Source organism: Cyprinodon tularosa, unplaced genomic scaffold, assembly GCF_016077235.1.
Source record: "Cyprinodon tularosa strain WSP-4 unplaced genomic scaffold, ASM1607723v1 ctg315, whole genome shotgun sequence".
In the NCBI taxonomy this organism is placed as follows: Eukaryota; Metazoa; Chordata; class Actinopteri; order Cyprinodontiformes; family Cyprinodontidae; genus Cyprinodon; species Cyprinodon tularosa.
Window position 1 is genome coordinate 891,133 of NW_024039025.1, and position 22,982 is coordinate 914,114.

Genomic DNA, 22,982 nt, shown 5'->3' on the forward strand with positions numbered 1-22,982 from the left:
TAGGGATGTCCATTATATATTTTAATGCATAAATAATTCCACGGAATTACCGTATAATGCTTATTTCATCATTGCTATATTCTTGCAAAACATAGTCTATTACACTCTGAACATTTAGATATACACTTAAATCGTTACCTCTTTAAAATAATTAATGGTGTTGCTGCTACCCTTTAAGAAAATATTCTCTCTGAGCTTATTAATAATATCAGGAGTCACTTGGAAGGCCGATCAGGGCAAGTGCAGCACACCTAAATGTAAAACAGCTTTAAAAGTTAAGCATTATTTATGTGTGGCTGTTGGAGATGAAAATATGTTACAAACAGAATTGACCACGTGTACAAATTTGACTCTTTTTTTTTTTGTTGATGTTAGACAATGTCTTCTTTTAAATTAATGTCTGAAATAGTATGATTGTAAATGAATAACTGTGTAGTGTGCAATGAGTTTATGCTTCTGTTGTTAATTATTATTGTTGTGCCTGTTTTTTTCTATAAGCTGGTACAATGCATGTCTCCTTTCTGAGGTATGTAAATTGTACGCTGTCCCCTTTCAATTATATAAATAAATTTGAAAAAAGCAAAGCAAAAGATGGACTGAATTAGCATACCCTGAAATAAAACAGCAACCGTTTGTGATATATACTTAATCCAATTTAGTTACTTTAACACAATTGTTTTATGTCCTACCATGCTAACACCGTCGTGCACCTCAGAATTTTCTGTAACTTGGTGCTGAATGATCATGAGCAATTTTCCTTTCCGAAAAAATGAGATGCTAACTTTTCAAACACAATTAACTCATTATTTTAAGAACAGAAGGAAGAGAGTCGCACAAAAAACAACAGAGAAATGTAAAATAAATGCGACTTCTAATTATAGACTGTATACAAAATTTGAGTCTGAAGTTAGAAATGTTTATACCCTTCATAAGGAGACCAAAAGATGGTGTCAACTGCATGGATTTAACCTGAGTCTTAAGATTTTCAAAAACTGCATATATTTGATAAGAGAAGAAAGAGCTGACAGATTTGTGTCAAGTGTTTCTACTCTCTCTCACCACCTTTTCACGGGTTATGTGGTTTACTGACCCTTTTATTTATGAATACCGTATCAGTGTCAGGATTAAGCATTTATCAGTCAGCCGTGTTCAATAGTGAAAATTAAGGTGGACAGGGGTGCTACCTTACAAAGATTGAGACACCAATGTTTTCAAATTAAGAGAGCAGGGAAAAAAGTTTGGAACAATCTTTTTTCTTTTTTTTCCTCTTATCAGAATAAAATTGTCCCATGCTGGGTTATATTCAGAGCATAGTAAGGTGTTAAGGGTTTAGATGGTGATGAAAGAATGTTATTATGTTTAACACTTTTTTTCTTTAAAACTCTAATAAAGTACTATCTAATGTACTATCTTTATATGTACTCCATATTGTTATAGAATGTCTATGTACAATATCTGGTGTAAAGCATATTTTCCTGTAAGATTAATGCTCCACTTCATCAAGGCATGTTCATTAAACTAGATAAACAAACAGTATGCTGAAAGTTATACTGTATACAGTGTTTAAAATATGAAGGTTGTGGCCTCTTTTTACTACTTTAGGACCTGGATGACTTGATGTGAAATGCGCTTTCTAGCAGAAATTCCTGTTAAAGAATGACCATCCTTCAATTTTTGGCCTTAAGCTAAACTTAGGCAATGATGTAAAGGCAAAAAAACAGAAAGACACTAGTTGAATGACTGAAGAAAAAATAAATAGTGGTTTTGGAGTTACTTCGTCAAAGTCTGAATAAAAATCTGATTGACCCATTCTGGCTTAAATGGATGAGTTAAAACAATTCTGTAAAGAAATTCTGTCACACTGATGTAATGCTACTTTGCAAAATTATGCAGATACTAGAAAGCAGTTGCCCCCAGGGAGGGCGACACAGGTTAAAAGACCAATTACATTTATACACAATACCATTTTAGTTTGAATAATGATCAACTAAATGAAATTCTAATTTGACTGTTTTTTGTCTTTACTAAATCTTTATAAAATATTGCATCATGACCTGAAACTGTATATTTATATCATCTTTATTAATCAGGAACTGCAAACAACAAAAATCTGCTAAAACCAATAGAACTAATAAAATACGAGAGAAAATGGCTCCATAGGTAAGCTATAAGACTTAATTAAATCTCACTAAATCACAAATAAAATCAAAAAATAAATCCGGCCTCAGCATGATTGTTATTCTAGAATGACTGGACTTAAGTACACTTACAACTATCAAAACACATATACTGAATTTTGTTCTGTCAGTTACAAGAAATTCAAACATCAGCATCAAACAGGAATTGAAATGCCGTGGGACAAGACTAGTAAAATGAAAAGCGGATTTTGATTTTTATGCATAAAGACTGGTCGGAGCATGCCTTCAGAAGACGATGGGGACTGAGGAAAAGAGAAGATGAGGAGGATGAGAGGAAGAGAAAGTAGGACGGAGATGTGTGGGCTTGGCTCAGAAAGAGTGATGCCTCTAATCAGGCCTGAGCAGCTGTTATTACTCCAGCACTTTCAGAGAGCGACAGCAAAACCACACTCACTCTGAAACATCAAGAGAGATAGTCTAAACCAAACAGTTAGAAGCAGCATATAGCTCAAATCAGGAATGGTAAACAGGATTTTCTCCCATTTAGCTATATCAACTCTTTGATATCCTTAAATTAGGTACTGCTATTGACTTGGGGTATATAGAATCTATGTGAGAAAAACAAATACATGAGACATAGGTACTGTAGGCCTGACAAGGCTGTTTGATTTCTTTCTCCTTTTCTCCCTCTCATAGACAAACAAAACCCCATGAAGCTAGATTTTCTTTTAAGTTGTAGATTTAAAACATAGTCCATCCAGAAACCATCAGCTACCAGAAATCACTGAACGGGAACAGTGCGTTAGTTTACTGAAAACGACCAGCTTTAGGGAAAGCTTGGAGTAATAATTGTTCTCAGGATCCCAGTGGAAGGCAGAGAACAGGACGTCGGACTGAAACCCATTTCAGGTTGCCCCTTTAAAACTGGGCCAACATCTACCCTTTGGCTCTTAATTTGAAGTCACAAAAGATAGTTGTTTGTTTTTCTCTATCAAATGGGTCAGATCTTTATCAAACAGGTACATTGGCTCCTTTAAACATACCAGATTTTAAGAACCAAGAAATAACTAACATTTAACACATCGGAGACTATAAAAAGTAGTACACGCTAGTGTATGCCTTCTTTTACTTGGCTTTTCCTTTTTAATTTGCACCTCCACTCAGCTCCACTACTTATTCAACAGACATAGATTACAGTTTTGCTTGAAACACAGTAGTAATTCAATAAAAATGTGCAAAAAAATTATTTTGTAAAATAGAATATTGATTTTGAATTTTTATTATTGAAAAGATATTCTAAAACAAATACGCAAATTCTACTACCCTACTCATGAACAGTGAATCAACATATCTGTCAACAGGTGCAGAAGTCTGACTCCATCAGGCTTGTTTACATATATATATATATATATATATATATATATATATATATATATATATATATATATATATATATATATATATATATATATATATATATATATATTTATAATTTTTATTTATTTATTACATTTTATTAGTTTTTCTTCTGTCTCTAAAGGAAGGGTATGTAAACTTTCAAGCACAACTGTATGTCTATGGATCTTCCCTGTCTATAATGTGCATGCTCTTTAATGTAACTTCGGTCAAGGGGCCTTGTTTCAAAAATTATACACAAAGTGCTCTGTTAACTGAGAAATACAGTAAAAGCTAAGGGCCGGATCTATCAAAGGTTTGCGTGTATAAAACGTGAGCTATTTCACTGCGCACGCAAAAAAATTTACAAACTGATCTATCAACAGCGTGCTAAAAGGATTTGGTCTTTAAAACATGCTAAATAGCGCCTCTTATCCATTTAGTACTTTTTCTGCAATGAATATGCAATATGGGGCGTTTACACGCAAAAGTGCGTCTTGTGGGAGGAGAACATGTAAATATATTAATTTAGCACTCGCAAAGTGATTTATCAAGTCTGAAAGCAATTTTGCTAACGGTATCTGACTCTATATTTAACACGTTTCAAAAGAAGGTGCAAATGGTCTGTATGCGTAATTGCGCACACATGGCAGCGGTTATTGTTGCAAGAAGGAGACATCGAAATGAAGCAAGGAGACGCAGAGAACGCATTTTTTCACTCCGTGTGAATATTTTTGGAATGAACGAGGAAACGATCGTCAAAACATATTGTTTATCCAGCATTGCCATTTTGGAGCTGGTGGGGAAACTCCGAATGAATTTGGAGCCAGCCACAAGGAGGACCCACGCAATACCAGATATCACAAAACTCCTTGCAACATTGCACTTTTTTGCTTCTGGGTCATTCCAGCGTACGGTTGCAGCGAGAGCTTCATTTTCAGAAGTGCTGTACGACGTTCTAAATGCCATGTCACCCTGACGCCCTACCAGAGAACCCCGACCTCCCCACTTCCACCTGTGGAGCAACATGCCAATGCTGCGGGGATGCGTAATCTCATCCACAGTCACTTCTTGTGAGCCATTTGGTATGTGCATTTTTCTACAGGCCAATACAAAAAACCTGTTTTTTTTTGTTTGTTTTTTATTGCAGTGAAGTAGAAATTCAGCCACATACCACCTCAGGGAATAAAGGTTGCCAAAGTTTTATATTTATATTAGTGCTGTCAATCGATTAAATTTTTTTAATCGCGATTAATCGCATCAATGCCTGAGTTAACTCGCGATTAATCGCATTTTAATCGCAATTTTTTTTTTTATTGAAAATCATTTAAATACTCTCGATGACATACAAAAAATACATACAGGCTAGGTTTGTGCCAAAATGAAAACAGGTCACAGACACTGATTTATGCCATAGAAACATATGGCAAGAAGATGGGGAGGCATGTAGCAAAAAATAACAAATATGTAGCCAAAATAAAAGGCCCTGAAAACAGGCTGATGTAAAAGACAGTCTTTACAGTTAATACAGTCTTTTGAACAAAGACAAGCATTTTACCCTACTGCTATAAAATGTAGTAGAGTTAACATTAGATGTTAATTAACCAAGATAATAATGAACAATTTTCAATCAATACATCAAAATCAATAGACCGACATCACTAGATGGAGGTAGTCTATGCTCTAGAAAGTTACTTTTCAGCCTCTTAACAAAAATGAGAACACACACACCCACACACAGACACACCCACCCACCCACACACACACGATACCGACCTGTGGCGAACACAGACAGCAATAGTGCCGTAGCAGATTCCATTTCACCTCAGTAATCTGTTTTCTCAGCGTATTTCAGGTTGCTACTAGTTACCAGACACTCAACTTGTTTGTTGGTGGTGGGGCTTAAAGAAAAGGCACTAGCGTCACCCAGTGTATGAGCGTCTTTTTCCCTTGAGGAGCTCTCCGCTCTCGAAGCCTATGAGAAATGCATACACTGGGGGAAAATAGCCCCGCCTTCTCGCAGGCTGCAGCGGGATGTACTTGGAAAATTGTACCATAAAACCACATAGCGTTAATCTCACGTTAAAAAAATTATCGCCGTTAAAATGGCCTCGCGTTAACGCGATAATAACGCGATAATTTTGACAGCACTAATTTATATATATATATATTAAAAAAAAATAATATATATATATATATATATATATATATATATATATATATATATATATATATATATATATATATATCTTTTTTTTTTTTTTTGGAGGGGGTGGGGGTGTCACTGTAAGATTTAAATTTCTTGATACAAACTACTTTGCCGCAAACCACAAAACGCGCAAAACCATTAGGGTGTCTCCAAGAGTTTTGCACCTGCCACCAGTTACGCAATCACTCTTGTTAAATCACCCGCAAACCATGGTTCAGCCCCTCGCGCAAAATTCCAGTTTGCGAGCGCAAATTACTGCACCCAAAATTGGATCTTGATAATCCGGCCCTAAGTGTTAAACACACAATTTACATATAACAGCTCAACAGGACATGATTTAATCAGTTCTTTGAATGCAACCAAAAGGAACTTCTGGCATAGAAATTCTATAGGCGACAAGGCCCATTTAACTCACTATTTATTCTGTTGTTACAAAGACGACTATTGAATGAGGGGCATTAATCCCAATCTAGATGTAGTGTTGATTAAATTAAGGTTCTAGTTATAAGCATAACCAAATAGAATTTTTGTTCTACAAATGAAATATTTTCTTCAGAGAGTGGCTAAGAGTACAATATAGATGATACAATTTTGCAGTCAAGAAATGTCATGACAATGCAACAGAAAAAGCAAAACCAAACAAACAAATAAAATCAACAACGACATTCAACAGTGAGGGCAATGCTTCTTCGTTAAGGTCCTTTATTAAGGATACAAACAATGCAGAGTGGTCTATGTGGGTCAACTCTGACTAATCAATGATGATGAAGCTGACTTTTGTTTAAAAAATATTGCCAAATGTAAAAAACTGTATTTCTTCTCAGTCTTTTAATTAAAAAAACACATTTTATGGAAGACTGGAAATCAATGATTAAGGCATATTTTCATACCAGTAATTCTGGAGCCCTATTAGGAAAACAACATTAATAGACTCGGACTCCCAAATTACAAGGAACAAACCAAGCATAAAGATATAAATAATACACGAAATGCATAAAATACGCAAATATTTGGTTATATATTTTGCTATTGCAAACAGGATCAAATAATGTTTTTTGAAAGCACTGTAATAAGCAAATCCTTTTTGTAAGGAGTGCAGTAGGAATTGCTTTGAGGATCATAAAAAAAAAATCTCAAACTAAATTGTTTTACTTCAACACAACCTGTGGGTCACTGAGGATATCTCCTTACCTTGTGAGCTATCTACCTGGTTTCCTTTTTAAAGAGGAAATGAAACAGTCAACCAAACTATACTTTCTATTCTATAAACTAACTTAACTTATGAGAGCTTGTGTTATTATTGTAGAACCCTGCATTTTGCATTTCTCTATGCAGTGACTTCACTGGGTTTCTTCGCTCTGTAGCTTCCAGTAAAATACATTGGTACAGCAATACTTCACAACTGTAATACAATATTAATGTAATAATTTAAGTAACTTGGTATGATGGAAGACGAAGCTTAAAGGACACTCAAGCTTCTAAATCACGTTCCTTATGCTTTTGAGCCCATTCACTATGTGACTCAAGTATTGAGAAGGAAAAACAAGGCAGCTATGGAACCTGGTGAAGATTATGTAGAGCACAAGACTTCAGAGTCTGGCAAGCTGAGCCGGCTAAAGGCTAGAACTGCTCCAAGTGTTTACTATTTCACCACCTATAAGCTGAACTCTGCTGATCGGCAAACATACTTTGACAGCGGGTCAGTGGCAACAATCAGCCGCAATGACAGGGTGCAAAAACACACAAAGCAGGCAGAGCAGAGACAGGTAATTCATGCTGGCAGGTACTAATTCATCAACCATACCCCTAACTCCATAACAAACGTTCATTTCCAAAACTTAGCTCTTCGACTTAATCTCTGTTGAAGCCTTTCATTAAATACACTTTCTTATAAGTACAGCAGCAGCCATCAGGATGACAGCACAGGATGACTTATGCACAGGCTACCACAGCTGCTCCAAAGAAATGGTTTGTTTCTTACCAGCTGTGGTAATAGTTTATTGAAATGCCTTGATTAAAAAGAAATAATATGAATTAAAAAAATGTTATAATCTTAATATTTTACATAATAACTTCTTTCAGTGTTTCTGTTTTCGGCCTTGGTTTACAACTTTTTTTTTGCTTTCAGCCAAGAATTTTCATTTTGGTGCATCCCTAATTGTATGTATGTCTTTTTGGTAATCGTCTCTGTTTGCAGAGGTTCTCTGGATTTGCCTTAAAGGAGAATTCCGGTTTTTAACACTTTTAGCCCATTTTCTGTAGTGTCCAGGATGAAATCGAATGATCGACACCAAAATTTTGACAATTGGTCCTGTCTCTGCTATTTGGCTCATGCAGAATCCCCCCCTGGCTGCTTTAGAATGGCTTCCATTGTGCATGTCCGATAATGTCCTTAAAACAACCTTAAACGTTCTTTTTTTTAAATATGCTACTCACCAGGTCGTCAGCGCTGTTCAACGACATTCCAAAAAAAGTTTCGTAAAGAAAAAACGTTCCTGTAGTGTTTTATTTAGCATTTTGTAAATCACATTGAGTTCTGTTGGAATAGTCAATATTCCCCTGCCACCGGAAACGGAAATGGGGCCTGTTTACACAGTTGTAGTCTTTTCGCTTCACTCTGTGTACTCCGACGTCGAGAATCAAGAATCCACCTTTCGTATTCCATTTTCAGAGTTTTTTAAAGTGTTTAACAGAGACGTTAGCACCTCGACGTCGGAGTACACAGAGTGAAGCAAAAAGACTACAACTGTGTAAACAGGCCCCATTTCCGTTTCCGGTGGCAGGGGAATATTGACTATTCCAACAGAACTCAATGGGATTTACAAAATGCTAAATAAAACACTACAGGAACGTTTTTTCTTTACGAAACTTTTTTTGGAACGTCATTGAACAGCGCTGACGACCTGGTGAGTAGCATATTTAAAAAAAAGAACGTTTAAGGTTGTTTTAAGGACATTATCGGACATGCACAATGGAAGCCATTCTAAAGCAGCCAGGGGGGGATTCTGCATGAGCCAAAAAGCAGAGACAGGACCAATTGTCAAAATTTTGGTGTCGATCATTCGATTTCATCCTGGACACTACAGAAAATGGGCTAAAAGTGTTAAAAACCGGAATTCTCCTTTAACCTATGTGGAACAAAAAGTCTCTGAGCTTATGCAACGCCTTGTGTTGTTTGAGCTCACAAATTCTCAAAAACTCCCAGACGTTTGCTGCTTTAAGCTGACAATTTGTGAAAAAATTTAAAGAGTGTGAATAGTTTTCTAATATTTACAGTTCCTTCTCTCATTCCTAAATCTATGCAGTCCTGGAGCTGTTTGCAATGTTAGACTAAATAAATGCTGTAAAGCACAGAAAGGTTTTAACGATAATCCATTTCTTCAGAACATGACAGTGTGTTGCAGCTGTCATCAAAAACTAGTTTTTGTTTATTAGAAATCTTTTCTTATCTATCTTTTTAAAGTACACATTTTTCAATCAAGTAGCCAAAGCTCAATTCCTGCAGCATACCCTGCGGCATCAACATCCAGAAAGGCTTTACACTGAAATATTAAACAGCAAATGGAAAGCGACAGTCTCTCGAAAACTCAGCACTTTGTTGGGGAAAACAAGCTGTCAATATCTGGGAACGGGAACCTTAAAGGAGACAGAGCGACAGGCACTCTCAGGCAAGGCTAAGGAACAGGAAGGAATGAGAGGGAGATACAAACAGAGAGAGAGGATGCCTCAACAGCATTGTCGCGCTTGCTGGAATTCAAAAGGCTTTTCCTTATAAATTGGGACCTTCATCTATATCTGAAGTAGAAGGCTCAGCACGCTAATAAAACGGCCAGCTCTGTAAAGGGGACTCCTCTAGAATCCCCGGGGAGGATTTCAGAAAAAAAAAAAAATCTTCATAAAGTCAAGGACATTACAAACAACAAATCATCTGTAAAAATATTTATATGTACTTGTTTCTATGTCTTAAAAATTTAAAAGTATGTAAAAAGCTGTAAAACCCCATTGCCACTTAATTAGATTTGTCAGTCTTTAAGGCTGCAAACAGACAACCTTTTGACATTTTGTGCGCACATTAAAATAGAAAATACTCTTTGCAGCTGATGATATTCAGTCATAAAAATATACAACCAATGTTTTCTTTCAATGGTTTATTAATAATTTTTGAGTGTTTATGAGTGTTCTGTAATACATTTGTTTTGAGACATAAAAATGTTTTTATAGCACACTATGAGGAGAACTAAACAAATCAAACAAATTTTCTGTACAGTTTTCTTGTAGATTACACTCTCTAATCCTATTCTAAGATTTAGTAGGAAGTATCCTAAAACTCACAGTGAAGAAGACAATACAGGGATTTTATTCAAGTGGTCCAGTACATAACTATTAAACAGGTACAGTTTGATAGCTTGCAGCCTTGTGGGTATACACACGTAATTTAAATCGTTTTTTTTTTTTATTTAACAAAAATACCGCATTAGCAAAACGTTTTATTTTGAAAAAAGCAGAGCCCAACAAAGTTTTGTGCACATTTATAATTTAAACCCAGCCATTCAGAATATTTTTGCAATGACAATTATCATGTTAAATAATGGTGTAGTGCTGAGTAGCAAGCACAAAATAAAAACCGGACAAACTAATTGATAAGTTGCACTATATGGTTCAAAAGGCTAAGACGTTCTTAGAGTCACATGTAGAAGAAATTCTACATGTGATTGGAATGCATTAGCGCTTGAGACTGTAATACCTGCCTGGCTAAAGGTTCAGCTGTACAGCCTCTATGAGTAGGTTCTCTGTTTCAGGTCTATGACAGTTTTATCGGAGGCAGCGTACAAGAGACACAGAGTCAAATCTTTTCATGGAGGCTTAATATGTTCGGGGTACATGCCTAATGCAAACACCCACACAAACTCATACAAGTTTTAAGCAAGCTTGCTTTTTCAGGTCTGTAAAAAAAGCAACAAGGGCGAGTTAAGGCAGAACATAAACACAGCTCAAAATATGAGAATGCGACAGAACATTCAGATCGTTCCTCTAGTTTTTCCTGCTCTGCTGCATCCTGCAAACTTTATATCTGAACAAGAATATAGTGAAATGACCTTGCCCCACATAACATGTCAATGTTCTTTCTTTCTTTACCTGTAAAGTACCCTGGACAGACCATGCTTAGAAGGGCACGTTAAAGAGTAGTGGCCAAATTAGTGGTGAATTCAACAGCTGCTACTCTCCCTGTGAGGCTATGCATGGACCCACACTCAGTGCAAGATTATTGGTCAACCCTGCTTCACAAACTTTCTCAAATGAGTTGTTGAACAGTGTTCACACGTTTTTAAGGTTTGTATTTACAACTGAAATTTAAAAGTCTGAATTGTTGCTACATTCTGCTTCGGATTGCAACTTGAATTAATGTGCCTCGAAAACTGAGCTATTTGATACACAGCTATATACAAAACATTGTAAAACACATGTTTAACGCATAAAAATAGACACATTTTTGTCATCCTATGACAAACTTCCAGGATGACTTTTATTTGACTGGCCAAAAACAAAGTAGCGTATCATCTTGAAGTGGTTAGTGGTTGCCTATGACTTAGAGCAGAACAGGTACCCCAATAGAAACCCACAGACTGCAACCTGGCCTGCCACAAATTACTTAGATCGGAGGTCTTCAACAGGGGGTCCGCAACCCCTAGGGGGTCCACAGAGGTACTGTATGGGGGTCGCGAAAGTTTTGGTTGATAAGACTTTTTTATATATTCCCCCCTGTCATTTTTTCAACTACATGAAATGTCTTTAAATCCACATTAACATGAATTCACATTTGTAGTAAACAGATAAATGGAGGCAGAAGATGTCTTTCAGTCATCAATGCACACATTCAGCGACAGACAGGAGCTCTTTCAAGCTGGGCACCGTTTCATTCACAACACCTGTCCCATCAACCAAGAATAAGAATCAGGAATACTTTAATAATCCCAGGGAGGAATTACTTTTATTACATTACTCCGTCTGTAATAGAGTGACTATAGGACCAGTTTGATATAACACTATTTCATACAATATATAATTAGGAGGTCCCCGCTCCATTCGCCATCAGTTTGGGGGTCCTTGGCCTAGAAAACGTTGAAGACCCCTGACTTAGATCTAAAACAATTGACCTCTGGCAATATGTTCAGGGTGTATTATACAAGAAGAAATATATATATACATATATATATATATTTATATAACTGTATATAAATGTATATAAATATATAACTGTGGAGCGTGAGGGAAGCCTCAAACTTGTGTCAAACTGTAGTATATGAGCTGTGAGGCTAAGCTAACACCATATCATACTATCTTACTATAGCAGTTATATGTGCAAAAGGACAAGTGCACAATGGTTTACCAGTTAAATAAATTAGTTATAATATCTACGCAATGTAATGCGCATGAGGAACTGGCAACTCCCCTCCCAAGTGTATTATGGACCAGCAGTTGTTTTCAGACACCTTGCATCCAACCATAATCTAAAAATGGTAATGGTCCCACATTGCTACTGTATTGCTAATTTTAAAGCCTGAAAGGCCAGTCAATCTGTAGCTCATCATGCTCTTTGTTCTATCAGGAAAGGGCTAAATAACTCTTAAAAATAATTTCTCTAATAACCTGGCTTATCATCAGGTGTAAGGCCATGTCTTGGTAATTTTACCGTATTCTCGTCCTCTCAACATTTACAGATAACATATTGTTATTTACTACACTCACATTATAGTGGACCAAGGTCATGCTTTTAAACTTTCTCTCATAAATAAAGATATCATGCATTTCGCCTGGCATTGTTGACTTGATTTGCATCTATAATCTAAGCCAACGAGTTTGGTTTAGTATGTCATACTACAGTCAGGACAAGAAAAGATTTATTCTGGTTAAATCATACTGTGTGGACATTAGTAATAGATGTGAGCGCGATATCTAAAAGGAAAGCACCCAGAGTGCTCCCTGTACGTTTACCAGGCCTGGAGGCGAGGATCAAACCATACATACACACATTGCAGAGAGGCTTCAGAAAGGCTCTTTCAAGGTTGCTTTGGCTGTGACCCACTTCAGCACGTCTGCGCTCTAACCTTCAACTATAGAACCTTGCTTCCAACTCACAGTTATTCTCCACATCTCCACTCATCATTTTGGCATTGTGTACTACTTTTCTCTCTAACTTCCCTTTTTATGACAACTGGAGGTTCCATCTTATTATGATTATAAGAGGTGTAAGAGCAGACAACACATATTCCTTGTTAAAGCTTATTTAATTAATAGTGCACAATAAACATTTTGTTATTTTTCTAGTATGAAAGAAAACAGCAGACTGACAGGTAATTAGCACTTTCAGCAACCATTTTACTTTGATACCTCTTAAAATCATTTCAATGCAGCACTTTCAGGAGCCAAACAGTTATCAAAGAGATCATCTCACATGTGTGCAAAATAATCTCAGTATAAATACAGGCATAATGTTATCAATAAAGTAGGGTAGGTTGTAAAAAAAATATCCCAATTTCTTAATATATGGAAATCAGTGTCATCAGTATCATCCTAAAGACAAATTCCACAATGCTGTTGGGAGTTTTTTTCCTAAACAGAAAAGCATGTTTGAACTGATGAGAACTAAAGAAGAATAAGTTAAATCAACTTGAGCCTGTGAAGTACTGTGAGTCAATGTCTGAAATTAAATCTAAGTGAGAATATGTAGCAAAACATGAAAATTACTTTTCTTTACACCATCCATCTAATTATAATGAGACAAAGCAAATTTTCAAAGGGGAATGGGCATACATTTTTCTTTATATATGTATATTTCCATTAGAAACATGTCTTAAAAGATTTGCAGCACAATTTGCAGTAAATATTGACCCCGGTGAGATTAAAATCAAATATGGTCAGTTGCTTTAGTAGTAGATTTTTTTAATAGTGTGTTTATATCAAATTCCAAACTTGACAAAAATTTGCCAGTTAAATGTGCTTTGGCTCTCCCGAAATTTTGTGATAAATTCACCTGACCAGCAAAAGTAATTCACACGGCGGGTGAAAGGCTCCACTACATCTTTGAACCTTCTGGTTGGTGGTTTCACCTCGACATGGCAGACATGGATCTTACAGAGCAAGTCGTAGTGCTTTTTTTTACTTAGGGAGAGCCAACCAAAGTAGCTTTCCGCTGTACTTCCGTGTTTTGGGGCCCAGTTTGAGGACCTGCTGTCCCTTGTTGTCGCACATCAGGCAGACAGAGAGCCAGAGCGGGGTAGAGTCTGTGGCTAGCTGGGTGAGCTCCGTATGAGATCAAAGGAGGGCAACAGTAAATCCAAGCAGTGTGGTGGGCAGAAAGATCACCAGAGCAGGGGGGAAGTGGCAGCTTGGCAGGCCTACCTCAGGATGTGATTGAGGGAGGACAGCAGTACATCGGAGAAGTTTGACAGGCAGACTGAGCACCACAGTACTTCTAGAAAAGTCTCTCTGGTGCTAAAATAAAATTAGCCTGACGTAGTCCGACTCAATTCTAGTCAGAATATGAGTCTGATACTGCTCCATAGAGCTGTGATTATGGGGCGTGTTTCGAACGAACCAGGAAAAAAAATGCCTCTGCACTCAATTGGATAGACCTAGAACCAATAAGAGCAACGGAGTGCGTGACGTATGTTAAGCGAGGCATAGTTGTTGTCAACAAAAATCAAAGCGTGCAGTTGCACGCCTAGAATAAGAAGATGAGCCTTGATCGAGTTTCTCTGTTCCTCTTTTAAAATTAATTTGCTGTCGATATCTTCTAGAACAGACCTAATAGCAGAATCTACTCACCTAAACTCTCCAGCGGCAGCCATTGTTGTTGTCACCCATGCGCGCTTTGGTCACGTGGTTAATTACGTTACTTTGATCATCTGTCCATCATCGTATAAAGCCCACCCTGACAATTTGATTGGATCGCCAGAGAGTGGGCAATCATACTCGCGCTACCATGGAGCAATGCCAGACCGAACTTCCCGACCTCAAACCTTGTGGGCGGGACTAAGTTCGGAATGGCACCCAGGCTAAAATAAAATGGCTTTTTTAAAAGTCAACTACAAACCTCCCAAGGTAAAAGCATTCCCTACTTTTTTTAACTCCCGTGGATTTCGCTTTGCAAAATTCGTAGGGGAGGTTGCGATCTCTTGCTCCACTGGTTTGTTGAAAACACTTAATTTATCGATAGATTCACACGTTAGGAAATTTCTAAAACTTGGTATAATTTTCTCCACACAGGTAAAGTCTCATCATATGCAACTGCAATAAGATGTTGTGTCAAAATACAAAGAGAAGTTCCATAGTTTAAAAAAAATATATAATACCCAGTACTGTATATCTCTGCTTTAAAATACTGTGTTTATACCGAAGTTAAATTAATATCTTCCAAAACGTTGCAGAAAATTGCTGAGGACCACCCAGAACCTTAGTGAAAGGGGCTGAAATAAATCAAAGTGTGGTAACAGGAGCAGGAGGCCACATTGCAGCTGGAGGGCAAGGCAATATGGAAGAACACGTGTTTAAATCCTGCTTGGCTAAACTGAAAGAGGTCATTGTCAGCTCTAGTTTTTTTGTCACTCAAATGTTATTTCAGAATACCTCAGTCTAATTAAGTAGGATGCAATAATAATGCATAATGTTTCCTGTTCCTTTAATACATGTTTTAATAGAGTCAAAGTCCTGCTTTTTGTTTATTTATATAATTTGATTTTTTATGTCTTCCTTCTAAAATTACAATAAAGCACAGGATAGGGTAGGTTACATATTACTATTATTTCACTGTGACAGAACTGTTTCCGTTTCACAAAAATCTCAGTGCACTGTTTTAAAAGGAGTTTTTCCATCTAAGACATGGTTCTTTTTTTATTCCATAGCCTGTTTTAAGTCCTCTTAACCCAAGATCATTAAGTCCCTAGACGAATTCCTCCTTGCCAAGCCTTGTGCTAGGGAATGAAAGGCTGTTAGAAAAACTAGAATTTCCCAGGAGAAGCAGAGAGATACCGTAGTACACAAAAAGCACAGCTTCAGGCATTAAGCTAAGCTCTTTCACCTAACTCTCAGAGGAGAAGCCTCTAAACAGAATGATACCTGAAAACTAAAAATTAGAAAGGGGGGTCATGTAATTAATGAAAAGGCTTAGAAATTAAAGATAATGAAAATGGTTATTATACTCCACCCTTTAAGGTACACTATATTGCCAAAAGTATTTGCTCACCTGCCTTGACTCACATATGAGCTTAAGTGACATCCCGTTCCTAATCCATAGGGTTCAATATGACGTCGGTCCACCCTTTGCAGCTAGAACAGCTTCAACTCTTCTGGGAAGGCTGTCCACAAGGTTTAGGAGTGTGTTTATGGGAATTTTTGACCATTCTTCCAGAAGCGCATTTGTGAGGTCGCACACTGATGTTGGACGAGAAGGCCTGGCTCTCAGTCTCCGCTCTAATTCATCCCAAAGGTGTTCTATCGGGTTGAGGTCAGGACTCTGTGCAGGCCAGTCAAGTTCATCCACACCAGACTCTGTCATCCATGTCTTTATGGACCTTGCTTTGTGCACTGGTGCACAGTCATGTTGGAAGAGGAAGGGGCCAGCTCCAAACTGTTCCCACAAAGTTGGGAGCATGGAATTGTCCAAAATGTCTTGGTATGCTGAAGCATTCAGAGTTCCTTTCACTGGAACTAAGGGGCCAAGCCCAGCTCCTGAAAAACAACCCCACACCATAATCCCCCCTCCACCAAACTTTACACTTGGCACAATGCAGTCAGACAAGTACCGTTCTCCTGGCAACCGCCAAACCCAGACCCGTCCATCAGATTGCCAGATGGAGAAGCGCGATTCGTCACTCCAGAGAACGCGTCTCCACTGCTCTAGAGTCCAGTGGCGGCGTGCTTTACACCACCGCATCCGACGCTTTGCATTGCACTTGGTGATGTATGGCTTGGATGCAGCTGCTCGACCATGGAAACCCATTCCATGAAGCTCTCTGCGCACTGTTCTTGAGCTAATCTGAAGGCCACATGAAGTTTGGAGGTCTGTAGTGATTGACTCTGCAGAAAGTTGGCGACCTCTTCGCACTATGCGCTTCAGCATCCGCTTACCCCGCTCCGTCAGTTTACGTGGCCTACCACTTCGTGGCTGAGTTGCTGTCGTTCCCAAACACTTCCATTTTCTTATAATACAGCTGACAGTTGACTGTGGAATATTTAGGAGCGAGGAAATTTCACGACTGGATTTGTTGCACAGGTGGCATCCTATCACAGTTCCACGCTGGAATTCACTGAGCTCCTGAGAGCGACCCATTCTTTCACAAATGTTTGTAAAAACAGTCTGCATGCCTAGGTGCTTGAATTTATACACCTGTGGCCATGGAAGTGATTGGAACACCTGATTCCAATAATTTGGATGGGTGAGCAAATACTTTTGGCAATATAGTGTATGTTTCTAGTCTTTACTCCTAAGTCTGAATCAAAACTTAAGCAAAACAGTATCTTATCATTAATCATTGTTCATCATTATCAAAGGAGCCCATGATCTACCTTGAAATGTATGAGGAAAAGACAATACAATTTATTCCGCACAATATCCATGGAAACAGATATTTGATGTGTTTCAATGTCTTGCAAACATAGTCAAACTATGTAATTTTTTCAAATTACAACTGCAAAACCGAGCATATTTTATAGTAGTCTATGACTGTGAAGATAAAGGAAACATGGGTTTCGAAACATTTGATAAAAAACAAGAGTGCTGCATGTGTTTGAATTTTGTGTTTGAATATTGTTTTCCCTGAGTTAATACTTTGTGGATCATCTTTTGCTGCAGTTACAACTAAAACTCTTTTGAGATATGCATCTGCCATCACAATGAAAATAAGAGCCATTTTTTCAACAAATAGCTCATGGTCAGCCATACTGCAAGGAGATTTTTTTTTTATATTTACATTTCAACTGTTGGCACATATTCACTGTCATTATCTTGGTGCTGATGATTGGCTTAATTGTTTATTCGATTCACCAGTCTAGCTCTGCCCAGTTTCTCATAACCGTTTATCTTTGTCACCTGCTCCAGCCTATATTTAACCTGCCTGCTTCCAGTCATCAGTGCCAGATTATTCTCTAGCCTTTGGTTACAGTTCTCTAGCGTACCTGTTTGTGTTCTGTTTGCTTGATCCTGACCAGTTCTCTGAGCCTGCCTGTTCCTTTTCTGATCTGTTTGCCTGACCTGTCTTCAGACTCCTGCTGGATTCTGCCTGCTTACCAAACCTGGAACTGCTTCCTGACACTGACCTGGATTTTCCCCTCTGTATCTCTTCAGATCTTTGATCCTCTGTCCCGGACTCCTTTAACATGTTCGATACCGGCTATGGCTTCGTCCTCTAGATTATTCTGCCTTCCTTCTTCTGCTTGGATTTGATCCCCTGCCAGTTCTGCAGTCTTCATGGCTTCAGTATCTAAAACCCTCTGAGCACTGTTCTTCATGTTGTGTTGATCTGCACAATGAACGCTTTTTAAGTAATCTTAATGTTTGTTCTGCCTTGAATACTGGGTCCTGTGTTCTGAGCTGTGACATTCACAAAGCTTTAGGTATTTCTTAGGTCTGTAGATTAACCACTCACCCAAGTGTACAGTAGCTTTAGCTGTATGTTTAGAGTGGTTACCCTTCTGAAAAGGAACTTGCTCATTCTCCAGTCATCTGCTTTTGAAAAAAAAAAAATGTCCACCCTTCCCTTAATCTTCATCCATTTTTCTTAAACCCTGACCAACTACTTTGTCCCTGCTGAAGAAACAACCTCTATTATTTATTGACACTTTTTGTTGGTTCATCATTGTGGTTTATCCTATCCAAACCGCAGTGTGCAGGTTTGTCTGTGTTTATGTGTCAGAAAATCCTCAGGACTTATCACGAGGAGGAGATTTCATGGTGCAGATGCATAGTTTTTCACTAACCAGGGATTATAATCAGACCCATCTTCTCATTGCATGCTCCTCTAGTTCATCCCTGTTCAGGAACCAGTGCCACACTCATTCTCATTCCTTGATCATTAAAGAAATCCTCTTATGATCACCTCCTGTAATCTCTCTACTGCTCTTTATACTGTTCTCTTGATATCAGCCTGCAACATTGCTCACTTACCAACTTTAAAACTCCTCTACGTCTGCTTATTCAAAACCTGTCATTTTATAACCTAGGAAAAAAATCCACTTACCTTTTCCTCCTTACAGTCATACCAGTACCTCACCAGGAACCAAGAAAATCTATTACTCTGTGTATAATTTTCAATAAATCTGTTAAACTTTGACACTGCCTCTGTAATTATTAACTGCACCAGAGTCAAAGTTTAAATGCATGTCAGTTTTTATTATCTGACAAAATGAAACAACGCTATGCAGTTTAAATACTTTTGCAAAATGTAAAGTCGATCTGCACTACATCACTCTATGATCTTTAGCAGATATCCATCTTAAGCAGTGGAAATAACATCTCAGTGGGAGGTGTGTGGTTCTATTCAAACTGCATGATAAGCAGATTAAGATAAAACCTCTTGTGCAAAACACCAAGTCAAGTGTCTGCCCACTCCTGCTCTTGAGTAAGTTTATTGAACACCCTGCTGGCTGACAGTTTGGAATGACACTATCTGCAGCCAGGAATCAAAACACACCCACACTTGCAACTCAGCAGGAGTCTTTGGCCTTATAAGAGATGCTATGGTAACCATCGAAAACTGATGGCACAGTATGCTTATAGAGACCTGTTGAACTGGAAGGGGTAATATATATATTTGTGTGTGCAAAAGTGATCAGCTGATCAGAAGACAAAATGCTGCGTTGCACTTTTTTTTTTATCCTGCCCCCTCATCCCTCTGTTTCCAAATCTTGTGTAAACCTCAAGGCAAGCATCTGAATCTATTGCGAGAAATGGAGAAGGTAAGAACTAAGTAAAGGGAAAGGTACAATCCAATGAGTCAGTCAACACAAGGCAGGGTCAGAGCAAAGTGTAGAGACAAACGCCATCTAGAAGCCGGACAGTGTCAGCATCATTCTACCGCTGCTCTAAAAGCTGATTTCTAACACAGATCGTTGTAATCAACACAAAGCCACTGGAATCCGAGGCCCCATCGTGAGAGGAAGCAATTAGCGACAATTCTTAGCACCCTAAACACTGCAACAAACAGAAACACTACAATCAAACAAGCATGAGCTGATTGTCCCCTAACACAAAGATGACTTGCTGTTAAACCTGAGCAGCAGGGTCCACAGCTGTGGTTTCATGTGGATAATCTGAGGAAACACCTGCGTATGCGTTATTTTACTGGTACAAAAACCAGATACCTCTTTCTTGACTTTGTGATGGAAAATATCTTTACATTTCTACCTCAACAGACCAGTCCCTTGATGACTACTTGTTGCCATGGCGATTAAATGTCAATCTAGTTGTCCTGACTGAATTTAACACCCACATATGGAGGAACCAGGTCTTGCCCTTGCTTTTTTCAAACAGTATGTACAGCAGCAAACCAGCATAAACAGACGTAGGTGGAGTTCAATAATTATAAATACATTTATTTTAGTGCACATTCTAATCTTAAAATAATGTACTAATCTTGCTGTACATCAGACACTCTTTGTCTTTAATTTCACACTCAGATGCATTATTACATAATTAGCATTTCCATTTCTTCTATCTTTAATTTTTTAAGTCAAATACAAAGATTTTAAATCCCAAGAATGTGTGTATTTATATCTACATTATGTATATTAAATATTTTCCATTTACTACTGCAAAGTCTTTCTTTTGCTTTATTATTATTATTATTATTATTATTTTTTGCCTCTGACAGTGTTACTCAGTCTCAGTAGAGCTCAGTGACCTCGAAATCGACTGCTAATACATCTGTCATCGCCTGCTGCCTGCCAAAGCCCACCAGGCTAGGTCTGGGGAGAGCAGCAGCAGCAGTAGCAACGAGAGGAGACAAAGAAAACAGAGGAGTGCTAGCATAGGAACAAATCTTAGACAAGTGACAATAACGCAGTAAAGGATCCTTGTAGCAGGGAGAACATAAGAAACAGGAAAGTGGAGGAGGACACAAAAGAGGGGTAGACAGGCGTAGTTTGGTGAGAACCTTTCTCTGTGGGATACAGCAGACAGCTCATGATGAAGCTGAGTCACTGAGGTCACCCTGTGACAACACTGCACATTGTTGTATTATGGTCAGCAGGTCAGATTGGTTTATGCCTGAACAGACAATGTATTTTTTACCTCAGTTGACCCAACCTGATGCCCCAGATTGCTTCTGTCGCAGATGTTGCACAGAAAAGAGTTTACGCATAAGCACATAAATTAAAAAATAACAAATATATTAGAGGAAATACTGTAAGTAAAAAGCAACAGTAACTTGGATGGCTAAATGTTCACACCCTTAATAAAATACTAAATACAAATCTTTGTGGGCTTGTGAGTGTTCTCATACTCAGGGATCCCCACAGCAGGTCATTTCAACTTGTTTACAAATATGGCAAAGTTTTTACCCCAGATGCCCTTCCTGAAGCAACCACGATTCGAACCTGGATCCCCTGTATTTAACTAGTAATAGCATATAAGAGCCAGGCAATCAGTTGCATTTGCAATATATATCCCACTTTAACAATATGCATTTTCCAATTCGCAGAGGCATAATATGTTAGTCACATTACATTTAACTAGAGTCTTGCATCCACTTGTTAGAAACTGCCACATCACTCAACAACCTGCCCATTTAATATATTGTTATATTTACTGTGTAAACATGAACATACTTCCGTACAACTTAATTCAACACTACATGTCAAAACCCAACAATCCAACTAAATATTCCCCAGTTGTTCACCATAAACCATTCCGACCCAGCCACCACAGGGATGTTAGATCCAGTGAGTGTCATGTGACACATCACATACGGTACTAACATGTTAGCAGATGGATTCATAACCACGTAGACTACTCCTCTTTTTACATTTTGAAGACAGACTAAGATCAGTGTGCACACACAATATGCTTAGTTTATTTTTACATAACTGAAATAATTACTTCTATTATGGTTGATTTTGATTTCTTACATGTAATGCTTATTAGATTGTTGGCTGGAACATTTAATATCTGAATTTGTCATGATTGGTTCAGAGAGGCCCAATATGCAGAACACCACGGAGACAGAAACAGGAGTAAAAGTTTAACAAGGTTTATTGAACAATGGTACAATGATTGAGTCAGGTACTGGTTCACGTCTGGGGATCTGGTTCACAGGTAACTGGAAGGGAGACAGTTCAGTGAGCCACGTAGCTGGTGAATGTGGAAATGTTATCTTCTGAGATCTACCTTGGAGAATCCGGGTTTGGCTTTGAGAGAGGCACTGTTGGTTCCAGAGACTGTTTGATTCAGCAGAGTTCAGTTTCAGCGTCTTGCATCTAACGTTTGGACAGACCTTAGCTTTCCAGCTCTTAGTCCAGAGCAGCATGGGGATCCAGAGAAGGGTCTTCAGGTTTGGCTCAGAGGGCAGGCTCGACAGGTTAAGCTCATCCAGAGCTTACAGGACAAAAACAGGTTTCCTGTAGGCAGAGACAAAAGGTAATTAGTTTCCTGCTTGGAGACTAGAGGCAACAAAGATTTCACAGAGGAAGTGAGGCTCAGGTGCTAACCAAACTGGATAAACACTGCGGCGTTGATGCAAGGTCTGAGGGCAGCTTATATAGTGGAGGATCCTCCTGATGACGAGATGGGCTTCAGGTGTGTCGAAGGCTCAGCTCAGGAGGATCCACAGCGAACTCTGCTGGAGACAGGTGGTACAGCTCCAGATCCCAACAGTACCCCCCCTCAACGACCGCCTCTTGGCGGTCCAGAAGATGTCGATTGAAGGGATCGCTCGTACTCCTCGATGAGGGACGGGTCGAGAATGTAGGAACCAGGAACCCACTGGCGATCCTCCGGACCGTAGCCCTCCCAGTCGACGAGGTACTGCCAGCCACGACCTCGCCGACGGGAGTCCACGATCCGGCGGACGGTGAAAGCCGGATGTCCATCGACTTCCAGGGCGGGTGGAGGGGAGTCGGACGGAGGGCACAAGGGGCTGGAGATCACAGGCTTGATCTGAGAGACGTGGAATGTTGGATGAATACGGAGAGTCGGAGGAAGTTGTAGTCGGACGGCTGATGGGTTAATGACCTGGGAAATCCTGTAG

The 22,982-nt window shown here is 38.6% G+C and overlaps 1 protein-coding gene across 1 annotated transcript in view; it reads right to left on the reverse strand.

The window, feature by feature from the left end:
• xkr6b (XK, Kell blood group complex subunit-related family, member 6b) overlaps window positions 1-22,982 on the reverse strand; it is a 94,843-nt gene that overhangs the window by 35,771 nt on the left and 36,090 nt on the right. The window lies entirely within an intron of this gene.